The sequence below is a fragment of the Sciurus vulgaris genome (genome assembly GCF_902686455.1).
Source record: "Sciurus vulgaris genome assembly, chromosome: 6".
Taxonomy (NCBI): domain Eukaryota; kingdom Metazoa; phylum Chordata; class Mammalia; order Rodentia; family Sciuridae; genus Sciurus; species Sciurus vulgaris.
The window spans coordinates 159,109,889-159,122,283 of NC_136466.1; the positions used below are offsets into that span (position 1 = coordinate 159,109,889).

At 37.8% G+C, this 12,395-nt stretch overlaps 1 protein-coding gene across 1 annotated transcript in view; it reads right to left on the minus strand.

Annotated features, from left to right (window-relative positions):
- The window catches only part of FBXL7 (F-box and leucine rich repeat protein 7), a 373,746-nt gene that overhangs the window by 28,558 nt on the left and 332,793 nt on the right, over window positions 1–12,395 (minus strand). The gene's annotated exons all lie outside the window — the stretch shown is intronic.

Here is a 12,395-nt window from a genome sequence, read left to right on the forward strand (position 1 = left end):
AGGAATCCACAACAATAATTTTCTGGGAATTGTAAAACTCCTAACTTAGAAGGTTAAAAAGAATGTCCCTATCCAAAGGAAGTAATTTTCTTCATTGATGACATCCTATCTCTCACCATGGCTGGCTTGGCAGGTAGCACCAAGAATAGTTCTTACAGACCTGAGGACCAAGAAGAGTAGATATTTCTTATTTCTTTGCAACTCTTCAGTACAGACTGATCTTAGCAGGGTAGGGGAGGGTCAGCAAATGAAAAAGAATGAGGATGACTTCCCTTCTCTTTCCCCAGAACTGTAATTTGGTCTGCAGAGATGGCCATCTGTGACCTCAGGTCAATATGAGGACTTATGTAGAACCAATGAATGCAAAGCAATAATAATAATTTATTTAATAGTATGAATAAATTAATTATGTTCTTAGAAACTTTAAACAATATGAGATTGCTTCTAGAATTGCATATCGGGAAGAAAAATCAAGAGTCTAAGCAGACAAGGCTGAGAACCTGAATTGAATCACAGAAAACTTACCTGATGGGCTTTCCATATAGGAAACAGTCAATTAGTCAATTAGTCTTGAACTAATTCTCAGTACTAGAAGGAAATTTCTATGTGAAAGATCCTAAAGAAACACTTGCGAACGTTCTTTAGGTGTTTATTTTTAAAATAGCATCAAAGATTAGTTTCTTATCTTTGGTCATTATCTTTAGCATTCTTATAATAAACCCATTAAAATCTCTATCTTTTCTCAAGTCTATTTGCAGGAAGATCCTTGTGGGCGCTGGCTGTTTTTCCTTTGCATTAATGATTTATTTTGTGGGAGAGCATAAAGTATGTTTTGCTTTCAGGTCTCTGAATAGTTTCTGATTCGGCTAGATTGCGTGGCATTGCTCTTCTGGGCTTGACTAATGCAGCTATACAGTTGCTTCCCAGATCTTAAATTGCTGGAGGAAAGACAAGAAGTCTTTTTTTTTTTTGGTCACTTGTTTGCTTCTTGGATTATTTTCTCAAGTCATTCATACCAAAGTTTAAGTTTGTAAAAAGTTGCTTTTTTTTCCAAATCTGTTTATCTGAGGGGCAACTCCTTTTCCATGTAAATGATCTCTCATCCTATCCTTTCCATCATCAGAAATCTTGAAGTAGAACAATGTTTAGAACATTAAAGTTAAGAGTCAAAAATACCGCGCCGTGATGTTTGACAGCATGTTTGTGTGCATATTACATATAGTCGCCCCTCTCTATCCTTGGGTTCAACCAACTGAGGATTGAAAATATTCAGGAAAAACAGTTGTCCTGAACATATACAGACTTTTTTCCCCCTTGCTATTATTCCCTAAAGAGAGAATAACAACTACTTATATAGTACTGACATTTTGTTAGGTCTTTTCTAGTCTAGATATTTCATAATATAGATATGATTTAAAGAATGTGAGAAGATATGTGCATATTTTCTGCAAATACTACTTGGATTTACATAAGGGACTTGAGCATCTTCAGAGTTTGCTGTCTGTGGGATGTCCTGGGACCAACATCTGTGGACAACTGCATATGTAAATTCTGCACATGTGTGTGTAAAACCTTAGTTTTGAAAATTCTATGAATTATTCAGTCCTCTTTTAAAAATGAGGGAAAAAAATCTCTATGAGAAATAGAGATTATTGGCCCCAAAATAAATACTTGGCAGGAGATGAGCAGGTGCAATGAATTGACTTCCCAGCTGAGAGGAAAAATAAGGAAATGCACTGAAAATGGATGTGATGATATTGAACAGGCTCTTAATATCGCCCTGAGCTGGATTTTTTTAGGCATAATGGATTAGTTGAGACAAGAATACATTGAGTTTTATCCACCTGTCTACAGAAACTATTCTGGGTGCAGAGTTATAACCTCTGATACATATTCTTAGCTTGAGGCTAAAATCTAAATTTTACCATAAAAACATTTTTCACATTTTTATGCCTAAGGACAATTTCACTGGAATCAATGCACACATCTCCTTTGAGAATGACAAATGCTTAAGTCAAACTCTTCATTTCTCTCTTTCTGTAGATAGGTAGGATATCTCTCCCTCTTCCTCTTTTTCTCTCTCTCATTCACATACACATTATGTGTCTATCAATCAATTAAGCTGCTGGCGGCATTGCGTGGTCCTTAGCTGTCACTGCCAGGTTTATAGGCTACTGTAGCTTATGGCTTCTCTCTGGTGTTTTGCAGTAAATCAACACAATTTTCAATGTGTTTGGGGAGAAAGAGGCTGAGTCAATTTTGTCCCACCAAAAATGAGTAGCTGATGTTTAGTTGCTGCCTGAACAAATGTCCTAGCTCATGAAGTTCCCAGTGGGGGCAGAGTTCATGTGACTCATGAAGTTTTTATGGGGAGGAGGCACATGTTATTTTTGTTTTTCTCCAAAGCCCTGCCAAGTGTATTACATGTCCACGCTGGCTTCGTAATGTGTCAAGTTAAGATTTGTAAGAGTCACAGTGACATTAGGAAAGATATTTGGATGGGGATATAGCTGAGCAGTAGAGCATTTGCCTAGCAAGGTCCTTGGTTTAATCCCAAGAACTTGATAAAAAAAAGATATTGATTGGCAGTGATGGTCCCTTAATGAGTTTCAGATCTTTAATTTTTTTCAGCTGTAATCCATTCCCATTGGATCAACGTTCTTAAAAAACATCCTTGCTCTCCATCCACTGTGGGTCTTCCACTGATTCCCCATGAACTGCTGAATTCAGAACCAACTTCTTGCCAGTCCACATGAGTCCGTCCCCATGGAATCTTCCACATAATTTTTAAACCTTTCTTTATGCGTCTCATTTTTTGCGGCCTAACCCTCTAAACAAACTGGACCATTTGCTATTTCCCAGAGCATGGATTCCACTCTCCTACCCTGAGAGGCTACCTACATTCTCCCTTTTTCCTTATCATCCTTCTTGTGAAATTATGTTGTTGTTGTTAAATTTTGGGGGGGGGGGGGTCTGACTCAAATTCTGTCTTCCTCATAGAGTATTTCCTGGGCCTTTCAACATAGGATGTGTGCCTCATTTAAACCATCACGGCGCTCTCTGTCTTGATTAGGCCATTCATTTATCATCCTACTCACTACTTTGTAAGCTCCATGATGGTGGGTTTCCTGATTATGTGGTTCACAACAGCTTTCCCATCATCTACAAAAGTGACTTACATTAAGTATTTGCTGAATAAATAAATGGAATGAATAAAAGCTTTAGATTTAGCTTCTTAAAATCTTCTTTTTTAATCTCCTATAATATCAAGCTGAGTGATTGCATAGAACACCTGATAATATTTGTTGAATTTAGATGGCCCTTAAAACTTTTGTTGAATTCAGAAAACTTGCATTTGCCACCATAGTTTATAAACCACCTTTAGATATGTTATCTTCTTCAGGTTTAATGCTTAAGGTGGGTAAGTTTCTTTTTTTCCATTTTCTGATTATGTTATTACAGCATAGAAATAGTAAATTGTAGCCCTGGGATAGGATTTGTAGTCTTCTATGTTTGTAAGCAACAGATGCTTGAGTAAGCTTCCCAGGCAATTTCTATTTCAAAGAGAAAGATAAATAAGTAAATGGCAGGAGTTATTCCTCTCATCTTGTGCTGTGGGCACAATGGCTGGAGAACTGGAGGTGCCCACCACCCTTGGTCCTTCTGAGCCATGACATAAATTTTGGCTTAAAGACCATAATCTGGTGTTGGACAGGTTTGAGATGGAAGAGTAAATGCACCAAATGAGCACTTTCTGCCCTGTGAGATAGAATCACAACTGGAGAAATGTAGGTGATTGTGGGAGAATCTATGGTAATCAGAGATAGGAGAAATCCAGGGACACTAGATAGTGAAGCAGAAGATGAAATGGAGCACCCCAGCATTGATCACACAGCAGTGCAGTAGAAATGAAAAGGGAGTAGAAATGAAAGAAGGAGTCCCACTGAGCACTACCAGCACAGAAATTGGCACCTTGTGGAAGCAGTGCAAACGCACAGTAGATGGGATCTGCATGGAACATTGGCTCTGCACTTCCCAGCATAAACTCATGGTACTATAAAGGGGAACCATACTGAGAATATTTTCTCTACTTAACTGATGGGGGATTCAAAGGCCCCTACACTTTCCTACCTCTGGGTCCTCTCTGTAATATCACTACACTGGTTCTGCAAGTGGCTACTTTGAGAGTCAGTTTGGCTCTAATAAGGAGGCTTTGACACAGATTTGCCAAGAATTCTATCAGTGGGAAACTGGTCTGCAATGCAAAAAAGAAAGGAGGATAATTCTCCTTTAAAATTGGCAGTTTGAAAGTCAGGAGCAGGAGTCTGGGAGAATGAGTAATCACCTGTGATTTCACTTGGGGGCTAAATTCTGGAACACCAGAGTCCTGGGTGGTGGGTACCTCCAGCCTTTCCTGCTTCTAGCACAGATAGTTGTGCTCCATAGCCTCGCTCTGCACTCAGACCATCAGCACAAATGGCACTGGAGTCCTTACGTGCTGCAGTGTGGGACCTCAGCCCTGCCCTGGGAGTGTTAAGGCAGAGGACAACAGAGGGAACCTATGCCAGACAAGTTCTGTGATGGTTTAAATGGTTTAGTAGAAGAAGATACTAAGTTATGTTAGTATCTGTACTGCTCGTTCAGTAGTCATGAGTTCTCTTCTGTTATGCTTCTCATGGAAGGTCTGTATTTCTCCTTCTGTTCTGAAAAAATAACATTGCTGGGTATAGTAATCTTGGTTGGCATTTATACATCATTCCATGTTCTCCTGGTCTTTAGAGTCTCTGTGGTGAAATCAGCTGATGGGTTTTCCTTTTTATGTGAATTGGCACTTCTCTCTAGAAGCTTGTTCTGTAACTTTACCAACTTAGGACCAGGTAAATGACTGGGTTTTTTCTTTCTCCTCTTATTTAAGTTGAAGTATCCACAAAGGTTCTATCAGGACTAAACCCATATAAGAAAGATACACACAATTACAAGACAAAGGAAAGAATAAATGTCACTAGAACAGTAGATGAGTGAGAATTAGGGAAAAAAAAAAACACAAATGTTATTAGTACAGAAGTCTAGCAAACCTCTAAGATGAATAGGAGAGGAAGAAACAAATATTCAAAACAACTAAAATAAAAAAATAAAATAAGATGACAGGAATAAGTATATACTTTTCAATAATAACCCTGAATGCAAATGATCTTAATTTTCCAATTAAAAGAGGCAGACTGGCTGGTTGGATTTAAAACAAAAACAAACAAACAAAAAAAAAAAAACAAAGAGACCCATCCAAATTTCTTAACTGCCCGAAAGACATTCATCTTACTGGCAAAGACATACACAGACTTAAAGTGCAAAGATGAAAATGATAGTCCAAGCAAATGGAATCTGAAAGTGAGCAGGAGTAGCTAAAATCACAACTGAAAAAACAGACTTAATTCAGAAGAGACAAAGAAGGCTACTACATACTAATAGTAAGATTGATTCTTCAAAAGAGATTTTAAGAGTACAGGCACCAAATTTTGAACCAATCAATTTTAAAAAACAAACACTACTGGAAATAAAGGAAGAGATATTAATAAAGGTTAATATTAATGGATGACCACTCTCACTGATAAATAGACCCTCCGGACCAAAACAACAACAACAATAACAACAAAAACAACAACGAAGAATTATCAGAGTTAAATTATACTGTAGATAAATAGACTTAATAGACACCTACAGGATATTCTATCCAACAGCAGCAGGTTACACTTTTTTTTTCATTAGCAAATGGAATTTTTTCCAACATACATACATTATATAGTAGGTCATAAGGCAAGTCTTAACAAATGTAACAAAATTTTGAAATAATTTCTTGCTTGTTAGTTGATCAAAATGGAATGAAATCATAAGCAAGAGAAACTACAAACAATACAGAAACAAATGAAGAATGAACAATATACTTTTTAATGAAGAGTGGGTTATTGAAGAAATCTGGGGGTGGGAAGGATTAAAAATTTCTAGACTAAAATGAAAATGGAAATAAAACCTACCAAAATCTGTGGGATACAGCAAACACAGTACTTAAAGTGAAGTTTATAGCTCTGAATGCCTACATTAGAAAAGCAGAGCGATTTCAAGTAAATAACATGATCCAGAAGTTAGAAAAACAAGAATGAATCAAACTCAAAGTTAGTAGAAAAAAAGAAATTATGAAGACCAGGGCAGAAATGAAATAGAGACTAAGATAGCAATACAATCAATGAAACAAGTTGGTTCTGTAAAAACATAAACAAAATGGATAAACTCTCACCCAAACAAACTAAAATAAAAAGAAGACTCAACTAAAATTAGAGATGAAAAAGCTGATATTACAACAGATACCCCTGAAACTCAGAGGATTGTGAGGGAATATGTTTAAAAACTATATGCCAATTTACTGGAAAATCTAGAAGGAATGGACAAATTAGTGTACGCATATGACCTACTAAAGTGGAACCAAGAGAATATAAATAAACAACATAAATAAATAATAATTAATGAGAATGAAGCAGTAATAAAATTCTCCCAATAAAGGAAATCCCATAAAAAAAGAAAAGTCCATGACCAGATGGATTCACTGCTGAATTTTACTTTTAAGAACAATTAACGAGAATGATCCTCAATTCATTCCATAAAGTAGAAATGGAAGAACTGTTTCAAATTTACATTACAAACCCAGTATTACACTGCTACCAAAACCTGATAGGACACAATAAATAAAGCAAACTATGGACCAATATCCTTGATGAACACAAATGCAAATTCTCTCAATAAGATATTTGCAAATTTAATTCAACAGCACATCAGAAAGATCTTATACTATGATCAAGCTGGTGTCATTCTAGGGATGCAAGAATGGTTCAGCATACACAAATCAATAAATGTAATATGGCATATAAAGAGAATCAAGGATGAAAATCACATGATCATCTCAACAGATGTAGAAAAAGCATTTGACAAAATTCAATATCCCTTCCTGATGAATCCCTGAATAAATTAGGTGTAGAAGGCACATATCTCAACATAATAAAGGTTATATATGACAACCCCATAACCAACATCACACAGAATGGGGAAAATCTGACAGCATTTCATCTGAAATCTCAAATAAGATGAGAGTGTCCACGTCTACCACTCTTCTTCAATGTAGCAGTGAAAACTTAAGCCAGGGAAATCAAGCAAAATAAAGCTATACAAGGCATACAAAAAGGAAAGGAGGAAGAGAAACTGTCCCTGTTTGCAGATGTGACTCAACACTTAGAAAACCCTAAAAATTCTATCAAAACCCTCTTATAACTTATAAGAAAATTTAGCAAAGTACCAGGAATAAAATCAGCATATGAACATCAATAGGTTTCTTCTAGACCAATCATGAACTTGATGAGAAAGAATTCAGGGAACAATCTCATTCATAATAGCCTCAAACACACACATACACGTACACACACAGACCACAACAACCTAGGAATAAACCTAAGCAAGAAGGAGAATACCTCCACATTAAAAATCACGCAACACTGAAGACACTAGAAGACGGCAAGATAGCCTATGTTTACAGAGTGGGAGAAATAATATTGTCAAAATACCCAAACTACCAATAGTGATTGGCAGATTCAGTGTGATCTCCTTCAAATCACCAATGACATTATTCAGAGACTTAGAAAAATAAACCCTAAAATTTATATGAAAACATAAATAACCCAAATTGTCAAAGCACTTCTGAGGAAAATGAGAGATGCCGGAGGCATCACAGTAAATTTCAAAATATAATACAGAGTGACAGTAACAAAACCAGCATGGCATTAGCATAAAACAGATAAGTCAACTGATGGTATAAAGTAGAGGACTCAGGAATAAACCTGTGCAACTATAGCCAACTGATTCTCCATAAAGGTGCCAAAAAATACACAGGAGAAGACACAGCGTTTTTAACAAATGTGCCGGGAGAACTGGATATCCACAAGCAGAAGATTGAAACTAGACCCCTCTCTCTCACCTTACACAAAAATCAGCTCAAAATGGATCAAAGACCTCTATGTAAGACCTGAAACTTGGAAATTATTGGAAGAAAATATAGGGAAAAGTCCTATGGGGTTTCCTTGCCCATAGGACTCTCAATAGCTCAGGAAACAAAAACAAACATTGACAAGTGAGATTAGATCAAATTAAAAAGTTTCTGCATAGCAAAGGAAGCATCATCAGAGTGCAGAGGCAGGCATCTGGAATGGGAGAAAATTTTTGGTTGCTATTCATAAGGACAAAGAATTACTATCCAGAATATACAAAGAACTCAAAAAATGTATCAAAAAAGAATAATCCAATCAATACATGGGCAAATGAGCTGAATAGATAATTCCCAAAAGAATAAATGGTTGATAAGTCTATGAAAATATGCTTAACATTTTTAGCCATGAGGGGAATGCAAATCAAAACTGTGTTGAGGGTCCATGTTACCCCAGTCAGAATGGAATTATTAAGAACACAAAAAATAAGTGCTGGCAGGATGCGGAGAAAAAGGAGTTCTCAGATACTACTGTGGAGACATAAATTAGTACAGCTATGCTGGAGAATAGCATGACGCTTCCTCAAAAGTACAGCTACCATAGGATCCAACTGTACCACTTCTGGATATTTACTGAAGGAACTGAAGTCAGCATACAAAAGAGACACCTCTGTACCCAAATTTATTGTGACTTTATTCACTGTTATGGTTTGGATGTGAGGTGTCCCCCACAAGCTCACATGTGAGACAATGCAGGAAGGTTCAGAGGAGAAATGATTGGGTGGTAAGAGTCTTAATGCAATCAGTGAATTAATCCTTGGTGGGATTAATTGAAGTGGTAGGGTGTGGCTGGAGGAGGTGGAAATTGGGGTGTGGTTATGGGATATATATTTTGTATCGGGAGAGTGGAGTCTATCTATGCTTCTTGATGACGTTAGCTGCTTCCTTCTGGCACGCACTTCCACCATGATGTTCAGCCACACCTCAAGCCCCGAGGAATGGAGCTGGCCTTCTATGGGCTAAGACCTTTGAAACCGTGAACCCTCAAATAAACCTTTCCTCCTCTATGCTGGTCAGATCATTTAGTCACAGCAGCGAAAAAGGTGACTAAAACATTCACAATACACAAGATAAGGAATCAACCTAGGTGCCCATCATCAGATGAATGAATAAAGAAAACATGACATATATACACAATGGAGTATCACTCAGCCCTAGAGAAGAAATCATGTCATTTGCAAGAAAATGGATGAAACTGGAAGGCATCACGCTGAACAAAATAAGTCAAACAGAAAAAAAAGTATCACATGTTTTATTTTCTCTCCTATGTGTAAATAATCAAACAAAAAATGATCTGAAAGTAGGAGAGGAATTGCTAGGGAAAAGGAAAGAGACCAGGGGACAGTGGGAATGAGGGAGGGGGAAAAACAAGGTAGAAGGAAGGGTGAACACAAAGTACTGATATGTGCATGCATGGAAATGTCACAGTGAAACCCTCAATTCATACACAGCATGCATCAATAAGCATGATTTAAAAATTGAATAAAAGTAAGAAAAAAGAGGACTTCTTCATTGGAGGTAAGATTCTCTGCACCCTACAGCCAGAACTATGAAATACATAATGTTAGAAGCTATTTTGAATGCTCTAACAGTTTATAAACTTGGAGTAGTTTCCAGAAATAAGGAGTAGGTGACAGATCCACAGTCTTAGCACCTCTACCCAACACTCATCTTTCTACCTACACATATAAAGTCAAAGCCCATTCCTACAGACATTGGGATTTAAAGGATTAAAGATGCCCAAATTGTAATGTTTGCAAAAGAAAAACCCACTAAATGCAATGTCTCCAGGGAATAGCACCTTCTTTCCTTATTACATTTAAATTAAAATATTTTGTTGTTGGAAAATTTTTAAAGATTCAATTATTTTTAAGGCTTCCTACAAGAGTTTCAATTATATCCTAGTTCATATGTTTTATGCTAAGCATAATACTTGGTTTTCTTGCCTTTAAAATCAGCTAGGTTTTTAATTTTTAAATAGCTTTGTGGACTGCCAAGTGTATAAATAATATATGCTCAGTGCTAAAAATCCAGAAATAATAGAATACCATTAAAAGGAAAAGTGATTCTAATCTCCCCGGTCACAGGTAATCATTCTAACATTCTGATACATATCTTTCTATGCATGGGTAGGGGGGAGTTGGATAGATTAACAAGTAGAATAGATAGGACAGAATACTGGAATATTGACAGTTTTGAACAGTTTCTGAAGCATAAATGCTTTCATTTTCAGAGTTTGGTAGTTCGCTTTACAGACCTGAATGACTCCATAGCTAAAATATCACAAGGTGAATTCCAAATCCATCTCGCTTGCCATTAAACTGCTTTGCTTATTGTATTGTCTTCGACGAAGTACCTTGCTGTCACCCTTTAAAAAGTGAGCATACACCCTGGCCAATGTAATAACAAAAGTGTTTTAGAAATTTACCTAAATATCTTACTAGGGCTGATGGCCCAGCGTGAACCGCACTGGAGTGAGGTTGTTGGCAGAATCCACATGGGTCTTTCTGTGACAAAAATTTTACATCATAAACGTTGTGTTGAGACATAACGTATCCTTTACACATCTACGGTACGTGTGGCAGAATCTTCTTGGAAGTCTATTTAGCCCCATAGCCTTCAGATAAAATCCATTCAAAGTCATAAGCATAAAACACTAAGGGACACACAGCTTCCGTCAACACGCTCTTCATAGTGCTCACAACACTCATGACATCTGCCACCGATATTCATTGTCTGTGCGCCTATCACTACGTAGATAAGCCTCATATTTCAATACACCTGGGAATAAACATGTTATAAGGACTTATTTTTGTTCTTAGAACATTCTTTTGTGAAATCGTTGTTACAATAACCAACCAAATACTCCAGACGCCCCTGTGACATGTCTTACTGTGATGTGACATGAATGCTGACATCCTGAGGTCATGCACTTTGCGGAATGCATGTGCTCCTACCTTATCTGCCCCTTCTTGACTCGGTGACCTGGTTCCTCCAAGGCTTTCCCCTTGCTCGCTGAGCTGAGAGACCCCTTTGCTCTTCTAGGAAGTGCCAAGCACCTTTCCTTCAGGACCTGCCCTCTGGCTAGGGTGTTGTCCTTAGGACCTGGGGTGGCTCATTCCACTTCCCTGGAAGACTTTTTCTGTGCCCTGCTCTCTGCTGGAGGAGACTGGGATGGACTGCTGTGCCCTTGCTCCTTGTCCTGTGGTCCTGTGGCTTTCAGCCAGCAGCACTGTGGGGACTGGGGAAGAGGAGGAGGCAGGGAAAGTTGGTTTCCTGCAACTCATTGCCATTACCCTCCTGCTGGGTGCTACGGGCAGTGGCTGAGTTCCTTTATATCTCGCCCCCCTTGTGACCGTGCAGTCCCTGTCTTCTGGCCACAGCTCTTGCTGGGTCCCAGTATCACCACTCCCTCCCTCGGAGCCTCTGAGACTTTAAGTGGTAGTGGCTTCCTACTGTGGCTGGTCCCTGGGAGCATGCACACCTGTGCAAACAGCACCTTTATCCAGCTCTCTTCAGTTGCTCCTTGCATGTGCCACCTGTGGCTTCTGGGATCCCAGAATTACTATTATCATTATTGTGGAAAGACTTCTATAATAACTTCTTCAAAATAAGAACCATTTGTCACACTCCTTTGTCACACTCCAGCCATTCCTGTGGTATTTACCACCACCTGCCATATACTCATTTCTTCTTTAAATTGTCTATCCCTCCTACTAAATTGCAAGCTCAAAGGACCTCATCTTTTGTTTCCTGATGTGCCAGTTCCTAGAACAGTCTAGTTTGTTCAGAGAATAATACTTAGTCGATGTCTGTTGCATGAATGGCTTCTAAAATATAGAAAATTATATGTGGGATTTTTTTTCTTTCTAAAATGTAAAGACAATGGCTGAAAATAAGCAAATAACTCTGGTCTGTGCAGATGAGAATTTAAGGAAGTAAAATAGAACGTTGTTGGAAATCTGACTCTCTCAGGTTAGGCTTATAGTAAAAGTAACTTGTTCATCTCTGACTCGAGCAAGAACTTGAAGATACTTAAAAGAGTACTTCCTGACATTCATGAGTGCGTTTGGTAGAATTAGGAAGTGATGAACTGGGTTGTTTAATTGGCAGCCTTTAAAAACTATTTTAATGCAGTATTTCTCACCTTGGGTATCCAGATGGTAATAGCTTATGGCAACAAGAACACAAAGAGGTAAATTGTGCAGAGAAAATATTAAGAATAGATGACTATAACTAAGCAATAATCCCTTCTGTGCAGGTGATAGATTTTAACATTTTAAAGATTTTTTTCTACTCGTCTAGATGTTTAATT